Source organism: Sturnus vulgaris, unplaced genomic scaffold (assembly GCF_052056855.1).
Source record: "Sturnus vulgaris isolate bStuVul1 unplaced genomic scaffold, bStuVul1.hap1 Scaffold_198, whole genome shotgun sequence".
In the NCBI taxonomy this organism is placed as follows: Eukaryota; Metazoa; Chordata; class Aves; order Passeriformes; family Sturnidae; genus Sturnus; species Sturnus vulgaris.
In genome coordinates this window covers 6,216,206-6,228,092 of record NW_028276185.1, presented here as the reverse complement: position 1 = coordinate 6,228,092, position 11,887 = coordinate 6,216,206, and the positions used below count along the sequence as shown (strand labels likewise).

At 56.0% G+C, this 11,887-nt stretch overlaps 1 pseudogene; it reads left to right on the top strand.

The window, feature by feature from the left end:
• Positions 1–682: 682 nt before the first annotated feature.
• LOC148217937 (class II histocompatibility antigen, B-L beta chain-like) lies at positions 683–2,867 on the top strand (annotated as a pseudogene).
• Positions 2,868–11,887: the final 9,020 nt, after the last annotated feature.

The following is an 11,887-nucleotide window of genomic DNA, read 5'->3' as shown; positions in this document are numbered from 1 at the left end:
AAGCTATTGGAGAGATTTCTTTCCCTCCTCTTTATGTTGCTGTGATTTGGTTGGTAATAAATTCCCTCGCTGTGCCCAGGCTGGGTCTGTTTTTCCCGTGCCGGAGTTTGCTGAGGGATCTCTCCCGGTCCTTATCCCCACCCAGGAACTCTCGGTTCCATTTTTTGTCCCCTGTGCGGCTGCCGAGGGCAGGGACAGAGCGGCTTTGGGGGGTGCCTGGCATCGGGCCAGCCCTCGCCATGGGCACCCTGAGATCCCGCACCCACCTGGGCACACATTTCTGGGCACACCTGAGCTCCCACCTGCCCAGCGCCCCAAGGTTCCCCTTCCGCAAAGAAACCCCACCCGGGGCTGCGATCCAAAAGCAGCCGGAGCGCGCTGCGGCAATTCAAAGTGCGAAGAGTTGATGACTCATCAGAGGGGGAGCCTCAGAAAAACGGGTCCCCAAAAGTGCTCTCAGCCAATCAGAGCGCGCGGCGCTGCTGAGCCCGGCCCTGCTCCGGCCTGGTGCTCCCAGTGCAGCCCCGGCGGCTGCTGTGGGGCTGGCGGCACCTGCTGGGCGCAGGCCACGGGGCGAGTGACGGCAGCTGGGGCCCTACTGGTGGTGCTGGGAGCCCCCCCTGGTGCGGGCGCGGAGCTCTCGGGTGAGCGGGAGGGGAGAAGGGAGCAGTGAGAGCCCGAAATGGAAGGAGGAGGAGGAGGGGACCCCCCAAAGGAAGAGCAAGAAGGGCTGAGGATTGGGGAAGGTGAGGAAGGGGTGGGAGAGGGAATGGGACCCCAAAAGTGATTTGGGAAGCGGCTGGAGGTGGGAGGGGAGAGGAAATTGGGGGAAGTGTGGAAAAGAAGAAGTGGGAGCGCGGGCAGGAGGGTCCCATGGCGGCCGTGGGGCACAGGGGGTGCGGGGTGGGGATAAGGGGTGGCCCCCGGACCTCTGGGGGGGTGACGAGGAGGCACCCCCTGAGCTGTGTCCTGCACACACAGCGGTGTTCCAGAGGATGGGAAAGTGCGAGTGTCACTTCATTAACGGCACGGAGAAGGTGAGGTTCGTGCTGAGGCACATTTACAACCGGGAGCAGCTCGCACACTTCGGCAGCGATATGGGGCTTTACGTAGGGGACACCCCGCATGGGCAACAACTGGCCCAGTACCGAAACAGCGACCCGGAACTACTGGAGTATTATCGGGCTCGGGTGGACACGTCCTGCAGGTACAACTACGACTTGTACGTCCCGTTCCTCGTGGAGCGCAGACGTGAGCGTGGGGCAGAGCGTGTCCCCACAGGCCCTGCCCTGGCAATGACCCTGGAGCCCCTCAAAACCTCCCTGGGAATCACCCCAGAGCCCCTGGCGTACATGTGCCGATTCCCGGGGCCTCCCATCCCTCCCAGTGGCCCCCGTGGCTCTCCCAGTCCATCCTGGTGCCCCCCCGGTGCGTCTGTCTCAAGCATGGTTGGAACTGACGCCTCTCAGCCAATCAGAGCGCGGCTCTCTGATGACTCATCAGTTGCCAGGCAGATCCGCAGCGCCGAGTGCCCCGCGCTGGACTCGGCCTCCCAGGGCCGGGCGCTTTTCCCCCAGATCCTCCCAGTGCTGCCCCAGTACCCCCCAGTGAGGCCCCAGTCCCTCCCGCTCCTTCTCAGCCCATTCCCAGTCCATTCCGAGTCTGATCTCAGTTCATTCTCATTTCAAACTCAGACCTCTACCCACTCTCCCAGTTCCCTCTCAATCCATTCCTGTCTCTCCCAGTCCACCCCCAGTGTATTCCCAGTCCATTCCTAGTCCCTCCCAGTCTATTTCCAGTCTCTCCTAGCCCATTCCCAGTCCCTCTCAGTTCCACACCACCCCTCCCCTCTCTCTCCCAGTTCCCCCCCAGCTGATCCCAGTGCGTCCCCACTCTCTCCCAGTGCCCCCCAGTGTCTCCATCTCGCTGGTGCCCTCGAACTCCCAGCCCGGTCCCGGCCGCCTGCTCTGCTCCGTGATGGACTTCTACTCTGCCCACATCCATGAGATGGTTCCAGGGCCAGCAGGAGCTCCCGGAGCACGTGGTGGCCACCGACGTGGTCGCCAACGGCGAATGGACCCACCAGCTCCTGGTGCTTCTGGAAACCACCCCTGGCTTGGGGTCAACTACACCCGCCAGGTGGAGCATGTCAACCTGGAGCAGCCGGTGAGACAGCACTTCGGTACGGGGGAGGCATTGGGATGCGCTGGGAGTAACTGGGAGGGAGTTGGAGAGAGCCTGGTCTAAATGGGGAGAGGGCCTCGGGGTCTGGAAGGGCTGGGAAGGGATTTGAAGGATGCTGGGGAGGGAGTTATGGGGTTCTGGAGGTGCTGGTGGACACTGGGAGGGAGTTTGGGGGTGCTGGATGTAACTGGGAAGGAGTGTGGGGATGCTGAGTGTAACTGGGAGAGTGCTTGAGTGAGTCTGGAGGGGATGAAAGGAGACTGGGGATGGAAAAGCAGGAGTTGGAATGAGGTTGGTTGTGCTGGAAAGAGACTGCTAGGGTGCTTGGTGAGTCCCGGAGGGGCTGGGAAGGGACTGGAAAAGGGTTTGGGGGTCCGGGAGTAGTGGGGGGAAACTAGGAGGGGGCTGTGAGACCCTGAGAGGGACAGGAGGGGCTTTGGTGGGTCCTGGAGAGGCTGGGAAGAGATAAGGAGGAGGTTAAAGGGAGCCCTGGATGGGCTAGGAGGGATTGGGAGGATGCTTGGAGGGTCTCGGGGTGTCCATGAGAGGTTTTGGGGGGTCCTGACCCCTGTAGACCCCCAGAGATGCCACCAGACACCGCCCGCAGCAAGGTGCTGATGGGGATCGGGGGCTCCGTGTTTGGCTTCGTCTTCCTGGCGCTGGGGCTCCGCTTCGACCTGTGAAAGAAGATGGGGGGGGAGGTGTCCCGGAGCGTATGTGCTCCCCCTGAGGCCCCCAACCGGGTGTCACCCCCTTTTCTCTGCTCTACTGAGCCAGCAGAGGCTGCAGCCCCTCCCTGTGGCCTCCGACGCAGCCAGGACCCCCCTGCTCCGTCCCCACACTGATTTTGGGGGGGGGGGGGGGGTCGTGTGTTCTCCTCAGCCCCGCTGTCACTCTGCCCCCGCTGGGAGCCCGGCTGCTCCCAGTGTTCCCAGTAAAGTTTCCCAGTTCGCCCCGTCCCGTTTATTGTGGGGCGGGACTGGAGAGGGACTCGGGGGGACCCCGGGGGGGGATCGTGACTGGGCGGGGAGGGCGGGTCCAGGTGGGGAACACTGGGTGCTGCGGGTCTGCCCGGCAACTGGTGAGTCATCACAGCTGCTCTCTCTGATTGGCTGAATCTTCTTCATCGCATTCTCTGATTGGTTGAGGAGAGGCCCGGGAGTTGAGAGAAGGAACAGGAGAGATCCCGCCCCGAGCACCGGCACGGGAACAACAGAGCCAGCCTGGGCACAGCGAGGGAATTTATTACCAACCAAATCACAGCAGCACAAGGAGAAGGGAAAGAAATCTCTACAACGCCTTCCCCAACCATACCAGGATCACCAGGGCTCTGCCCAACGGGCGTCACTGGGATCATCCAACACCGATCCTCCCATGGGGGATGGAGCTGGAGCAGAGCACGAAGCTCTTCCCATACTCAGGACACTCGTAGGGCCTCTCCCCAGTGTGGACGCGCTGGTGGCTTCCCACATTCAGAGCAGGTGTAGGGCCGTTCCCTGTGTGGATCACCTGGTGCCGCAACAGGATGGAGCTGTAGTTGAAACCCTTCCCACATTCCAAACCCTCGTGGGGCTTCTCCCCTCCAGGAGGCTTCTCCACCAGCTCTGAGCTCCGCCTGGATCTCCGGCCGCCTTCCCGGCTCAGGGAGGGTCTTTCCTCCTCGAAGCTCCCTGGGCTGGGTTTGCAGCCCCTCCTCGTGGGGGATCTCTGGGGCTTTTCCTTTTCCTCCATATGCCCACACCTTGGGAATGAAAAATCTTAGACTGGGGAAAAGCAAGAGGAGAGGGCCTTAGGGAGGGAGTTCCTCATTGCCCAAGTTCATCTCTGGAAGTCATTTGGCATCCTGTGTGTAAGAACCTCCAAAACACACAGCTTCCTCCCAAAAATCCTCCAAACACCACAACACAGTTAAATTATCCCCCAAACATCAAGATTCAGCCAAAACCTCCCGCAAAATATAAAGATTCATGCCCAGCAAAAAAACAAAGCACCAACATTTGGCCCAATAAAGCTCAGAAATAGCAAGATTCACCCCTCTGAAAATCATGGATCCCCCTCCTCGGTCACCTACGGGGTGCAACGTTCCTTGGGCTGGGGGAGAGGCTGCAGATACAGGGAGGGGTGGAACATTGTGCTGCTTCCAGTTTCTGCCCCTCCTCCTCCTCCTGCGTCCCTACTGTTCCTCACACTCCTCTTCCTCCTACTATTCGTCCACCTCCTGCACAAACCCATCTTCTCTTCCCACGGTCATCCTTTGACCATTTTGTTCTTCAACCCTGCTTCTCCTTCCCTTCTCCTGCTGCCCCCAGGCCCAGCACCCACTGCCGGCTCCCTCTTCCCCCCAAACCCACAGCATCCCAGCGCAGGGGCAGCGATGGAGCTGGGGCAGCTCGGGCTGGGGCAGCGCTGGGCTCTCGGCCGCTCCCGCCCGCACTCGCTCCCCACTGCAGCCGCTGCCGCCACCACAGCGCGGGGGGGCCCGGCCTTGGCGCTCCCCCCCTCCCACCTCCCCAAATTCCCCTGCCGGGGGGCGCTGGGGCCCGGGCCGGGCGCAGGTGGCTCCAGGTGGGCAACGCTGGGAGCTGCGGCTCTGCCTGGACACTGCTGCGTCATCACCGCCGCGCGCTCTCATTGGCTCAGCGCTGCCCGAGGGGCGGGGCTGCACCAAGCCGGGACACCCTGCTCCAGGGGGGATGGCCCCAAAACGGGGGACCCCCATGCAAGGAACAACAGCAAAGGGTCTCTACAAACACATGCTGCGAATCCGCTTGGACACAGGGCCGGGGACGTGGACATAAGAAAGTGACAGCAGAAGCCATCAGGGTCAGAAAATGTTATTAATTGACCACACAGACTGCTGCTCAGCCAAGGTCCTGCTCAATTCATGAACTCCCAGAAGAAGAAGTTTCTACAGCCCCTGAGGGATGAACCCCAGGGCTCAAAGTGGGCCCCATTCACCAGGTGACAAGCTTGAAATGCAGGAATTTTTATTTGCTCATAACTGTGATTGTCATTTACTGGGAAGTGATTTGATGCCTAAAATTGGAATGCAAACTAATACTGAAAAATGTGATACAGTGCCTAGTTCTGTTGTAATTTTTGGATTATTTTTGGCAAGGCCTATGCTGAAGTGAACCCAGAAATTCAGGCAGCTCCAGGAAAATAGGGAAAATGAGATATGGAGCCTCTCCAAAGTACTTTGAAGCAAACAGGACAAGTGGGATCTAAAAGCAATACCGTATTCCAAGGGAGGGAAGGAAGGGCTTACAGCCTCTGATTGAGTCCCTGAAAAAGCTAGGGCTTTTGGAACCAGGGATCTCTCCCTATAATGCTCCTATGCTGCCAGTCAAGATATCAGATGGAATCAAGAGAATGCTACAGGACCTAAGGAAAATAAATGAGATTGTTCAACCCAGGCACCCCACAGTCTCACATCCTTACACCATCTTCAACCAGGTGCCCTCCTCACACTGACACCATTCAGTCCTTGATGGCAAAGATGCTTTCTGGGGATGCCCACTTACACAGGATGGTAAACTGGATTTTGCCTTTGAGTGGGAGCAAGAGGTAGAAGGGAAAATGGAAAAGACATGGACGGTCCTTCTGCAGGGATGCAGGGAAGCACCAGCCTTATTGGGGCAAGCCTTGCAGAAAATATCACAAGAATTTACCCCACCCCCAGGGATTGGGTTAATGCAGGATGTGGATGACTTGCTGCAATCAGGAGGACAAGAAGTGGCAGAAGAAGCCTCTGGGAAATGGCTGAATGTTCAGGCGAAAAAGCATCTTTGAGTATTTGAAAAAAAAGAGCAAATGCTGGAGAAAATAGTTAGACATATTTTGACTGAAGGTTTGTGGTTTATAGACCCAGAGAGGGTCTAGAGAATCTCAGAAGTAATCCAGGACTGAAAAGGAGGTGCAAGAATTGTGAGCATTAATAGGAAACTGCAGGACCTGAATTGAGAGTTCTCTGTTCTATCCATAAGATTGTATCACTTTCTGAACCCCAAAAGCCTCAATGTTGCGGTATGGACAGAAGAAAAGCAACAAATAAAATGAAAAATAACAGAGAAAATGAAAATTAAAAATAACGAAATGATTGGTGCCCCAGCTATGGCTCTTCCATACTCAGAAAATAAATTTGAATCCTAGGTGTGTTATAAGTACATATTATATTATTGGCTTTTTGAAAATATCAAAATGAATGCTCTATGTTGGAAAACTTTCCTGTATGAACATAGTTTATTTTAGATCTGCGATTAACACAACTTAGAAATAGTAGTGGTAAATATATTTCTTTGAACTACAACATTTTGATGTGAAAAGCTTTTGTTCATGTAACTAACTCAGAGAATGGTAAAAAAGATAATCAGGAAATTCTTCACATTCATGGATTATGGGACACCAGAACCCCAGGGAGGGAAAAAATAATGATTTACAGGTTGGGGACAGTGATTCAGAATAATGCATGAAGGTCTATGAATATGCAACATGTTGCTGCATTTAGGAAGTGTTTTCTGAGTCAGTGTGTGCCCTTGGCTGAAGGCCAAGCATCCGGCCATTATAACCTTTGGCCAGAGCCAGGGCAGATATTCAATTATCTCCCTTGGAATTGATCTTTGCAATTCCTTACCCTGGGAATTCTCCACCTAGCGCGGGCTGGAGATAAGGGATGTGTATTTCAAGCAGTCTGTGGCCAGAATCCTGTCTCTTGTGAAATCTCTGCCACAGGAAGCTGGGCTGGCACAGAGCCTGCCTTGGCACTTTGCTGTTCACAGCATCCACCCAGGACTCTGCCTCTCAATTACACTCACACACTGGGCTGCCTGCGATTCCACTGCTGGAAAGTATACCAAATTTAAAATGTTTTACATTCCATTTTACTAGTCAGGCTGGGTTTGCCTTTCTCTCAGGAAAGAAATTTTAAAACGCTTTTTTTAAGGGATGTTGCACCACTCAACAGAGATGAGTTTAACATCTCAACAGACTGGGAATAGCCCAAAAAATTCCCACAAAGATAACAACATTCAACAAAACATCAAGGAAACATCAGCAAACATCAAGGAACACCCACCCCAGACACTGCCCCGGCATAGATGGAGACACCTGGTCTGGAAAAGGCTGAGAAGGAAATCCAGGAGTGGGACCTCATTAACATCACAGGAGGAGAAATCCAGATCCAATATGAAACCAAAAACTAAGAACTACACAACCTGGAAGCAATAAACACTAAACCAATGGATTTCAATGGGTTCAGACTGTAAAATTTCAGGAAAAATCTAGCAAAATTCACATCTCATGGAATGATTTTCTCTGCACACCCGGGCTATGTGTGGATGAAATTATTTCTGTTGCACATCCTGACCAGGATCAAGTAATGCCTTAACTCTCTAACACTAAAGATATTGCTGGAGAGTTTTTTATTGTCCCTGCAGTTTCAGTGATAAGATTACACCATGAGAAAAAATTTTCACATTAATCCTACTTTTAGATTGTCAGGTTTGGGCCAGGGGTGTGACAAGCAATTTTTACTCCTAGGAGAAGAGGCAGAAAAGACTTGATTGCATTGGAATATTTTTCTATATATTTGTGGTGGCTCTTAATGATGGGAGAATTTTGGAATGGATCTTTAGAAGCTCACCTTTAAGTTGCATTTTGCAAACCTAGAAGAGTATTAATGGTGAGGCTTTAACGCATAAACTGTTAATAAAAATTCGTTAAAAAAAAAAAAAAAGAAAATAAAGCAGATTGTGAGGGTGGACGTGTGAATCACCTAAAGGCTGCTCTGGAAGAAAATCCTAGTTCCAGGCAGCCAGGAGAGGAGTTTTAGAAATGCAAATTAACATTGCTCTGGAAAAGTGTGGACAATGCCCCAGGGCCTTCTTGCCAGGGGGAGGAATTTCCCTGAGTCCATCTGCCCCTCACCCCCAGCTCTGCCTGCTTGCACAGATGGAATTTGCACAACTAAAGACAGAGCCCAGAGTGAGGATATCTGACTGCAACAGAAACTGGTTAAGCTGCAAAGGGAAACAGCAAACGGAGAATATTGAGCAAATTTCATGAAAAAAAGTGTGGGGGGATCATCCCTCTCCCCAAAGCAATGAGGTGTTTTTGCTAGTCCAGAGAAATCAGTTGGGAATCCAAACATTTTATAATTTCATAAGATAAAAGAGGTCAATTGATGCAGCCGTGGCAGGAGGAGCACCCCAAAAAGGGAAAAAGATGAACGGCCACCAGAACAAATCCTACAACACCATGGACCAGCCCCTGGGATCCCTAACGAATTCATATCAGGACACAGAAAAACCCATCCATAATTTGAGTGGCATAATTAGGTTAAAAAGTGTCCTTGAAATAATAACCAAGCAGACAGCTCCAGCTCCTGACCTTCCTGCTGACCAAGCCGCTGAAATGAGGAACGAGACATTTCACCATGGGATGGGATCAGATTATCTACTTACAGAAGAAGGAGGAGTTTGTGGAAAATTAAATCATTCAAATTGCTGTTTGCAAATAGATGATAACCGAAAAGTGGTGAAACAGATAACAAAGGAAATAAGAAAGTAGCTCATGTACCAGTGCAAAGAGGGAGAGGATGGGAATGGGACACGTTTTAGTGGTTCTCTGGCAGACCACGGCTTAAACGAATGCTGCTGCTCCTCTGACGTGCTGCAGCAACTCTCAGCTTTTTACCATGCACGACGCCTTGCGCCAAACAGGATGCAGGAAAGGAGATTGAGTCAATGGAAATTAAAAGTTTGTAAAGGCAATTCTTGAGAATATGAGAAAAGGAGGGATTGCAAGCAGTAAGATTAATATCGTAGTAGGAGTGCATATTAAGAGGGACATGCAGTAGGTGGATCGGGAAGTCTGAACCTTCCAAAAACGTCAGCCAGTAGGGGAAGGGGACAGGGAGATGCAGACGGGAAAATGAGGATAAAAAGGAGGCTGCGTTTTAGAGACCGCATGGCAAATGCCGCATGGCGTCTCTCTTTGTTCATCAATAAAGTCACTTTTACAGGACTCCTCCGTCTCCTTCGGGCACACAAACTTCTGGACACGGGAATTTTCCCGCACAGCCCCGGGCACAGGGCAGACACCTCTGTGCCACCCACAGCAACCGGGATGAGCCAGCGCTGCTCCGGCACCGGCTCCTGCCGAGGCCCCAGCGGGAAGGAGACCGCGGGCAGCCGCTCCCGCAGCGCCCTCAGCCCAGCGCCAACACGGGCCGGCACCGGCACAACCAACCCGCCAGAGCCCCCTGCCGCCCCCTCGGCCCGCAGCGAGCCCCGAGCCCCCGCACAACCGAGCGCGGCTCCCACCTGCGCTGGGGCCGCCTCCGAGCTCCGCCGCCGCCTCCCCGGGCTCCGGCCGCTGCCGCCGCTGCCGGGCCCGCACTGACGCTGCCACAATGGCGCCTTTGCTGCTCTGCCCAATCAGCGCGCGACAACCAGGAGTGACATTGGCACAATCAGCCAATGGCAGCGAGGGCCGGGCTCTGCACACGGCCCAGCCTCGGCCCGCGCTCTCAGGGCCCCCCGGGCTGTGCGAGGGCAAAGGCGGAGATGAGGAACAGCCCTGGAACGGGCCCGGGCCCGAGCCGCCATTGGCCTGGAAACACAAACAAAGTTCTCCGCAGCTCCCGGCACGCCTTTCCCAGCCCTGGGTGTTCCCTGGCTCCGGCTCAGCGGGAAGCCCTGGAACCTCATTTGTCCTACCCCCTAATTAGGAGCATCAGTGCATGGCTTTGATTTCCCGCACAAAAAGGGAAAACTGCTCCAAAGCCCTGTGGATGATTTGGAGAGGGGAGAGATTTCTGGCAGAAAACTCCAAAAACTCAGAGCATGAGAAGTAAATTAAGACCCTTCAAACCAGTTTTCCACACGCCTCCCTCTTCCAACTGCACCTCCTACCTCGGCAGTGCAGGGTGGGAGAAACGACGCTCACTTTGTAAAATTATAAAGGTTTATTAAACCTTAGCAAAAAAAAAATACACCAAAAGACTGAATTAGGAGAAAAATCAGCGCTGGTAGCACAGGACTAAAGCAGCAGACCCGTGTGTGATTTGGGGGCCCGGGGTGGTCCCCGAGCCGCCCCCGCCCCCCCCCCCCCCCCCCCGATCTCGGCCAACGGGTGCGAGCGGCGCGGCCCCGCTGCTGAGCACTGACCCCGCCCCGGGGGCCGCCGGGACCCCCCCGAAAAAAACCCGCACCTGCACCCCCCCTTCAGTCCCTCCGACCTTCCCACTCCTGGGGGAAAAGGGGAGGATCTGGGGCGGGATCACCCGGAGACCCCCGGGGTGAGGAGCGGGGGAGGGGGCGTTGGGCTCGCTCTGAGTGGGGGGTCCCGCGCGAGGATTTCGGGGGGGTTCGCTCGAGGAATTTTGGGGGTCCTCGTGCGACGGATCCTCGTGCATAGGGCTCCACTCGTGCCACCGTCTCCTCGTGTCACCCAGACCAGTTTGGGGGGCTCTTTGTGTCATCCAGAGGAATCTGGGGGATCCTAGTGTCACTGAGAGGCCTGCGAGTGACACCGAGAGCCCTGTGTCACCAAGAGCCACTCAAGTGCCCCCAGCTCCTTGTGCCACCAGGAGCCCCTGGAGTGCCACCAGCTCCTCGTGTCACCAGGACCTCGTGCCAGAGAATTTGGGGAGAGTCTCTGTGCCACCCGGAGCCCCTGAGTGTCACCAGCCCCGTGCCAGGGTCCCCAGTGTCACCGGGGTCTCTCTCTGTGTCACACACCAGACCCCCCCTCCGAGCACCAGGACCCCCGAATTTAACCGTCCTCGTGCACCGGGACCCCCTCAGGACCCTCGAGTTTCCTCTCTCCCCTCCTCGTGCACCGGCATCACCGGACCGCCCCCCCTTTCCCGAGGAATCGCCGGAGACCCCCTCCATCAATCACCGGGCACCGGCACCACCAGAGGAACTCCCCCATCAATCAGCACCGTCACCGTGCACAGGGACTCCCCCCCACCATCGAGCAGTGACACCCCCTCATCGTGCACCGGGACCGCCGGACCCCCCCTCAAACATCGCCAGCCTCGGGCACCGAGATCACCGGAGACCCCTCCATGAGTCACCGGGACCCCCCCGTCATGCACCAGGACCACCGGAGACCTCCCAAGGAATCACCGGACACCCCCTCACGAATCACCGGGCACCGGGACGCCCCCTCGGGCACCGGGACTGGACCCCCCCCTCGTGTACCGACCACCCTCCGGTGCACAGGGCCCGGACCCCGCTTTGTGCCCCCCCTGCCCATCCCGGGGATTCCGCCCCTCCCCTTTGACTTCCTCCGGGAACAGGAGCGGGAATAGGGGGGGGCCGTGCGCTGGGGGGGCACCGGGGTGTCCCCAGCACCGGGGGGAGTCCCTTGGGGCTCGCTCCTTTCCCCCCCCTCCTCCTCCGGTTATCACCAGGGACCCCCCCAATTTACCGGGGCTCCCCCTATTCACTGCCCCCCCCCGTTCACCAACCGCCCCAAAGCGCTGGGACCCCCCGGATACTTGGGACCACCCCAGCGCGCCAGGACCCCCCCTCACTCACCGCCCCTCCCCCATCCATGGGACCCCCCCACTCACCGCTCCCCCCCGTCACCAGGACCCCAAAATCCATGGGACTCCCCCCACACTCATCAAGACTCCCCCCAAATCCATGGGACCCCTCCCTCCCCCCCACTCACCACCCCCTTCTCAGCACTC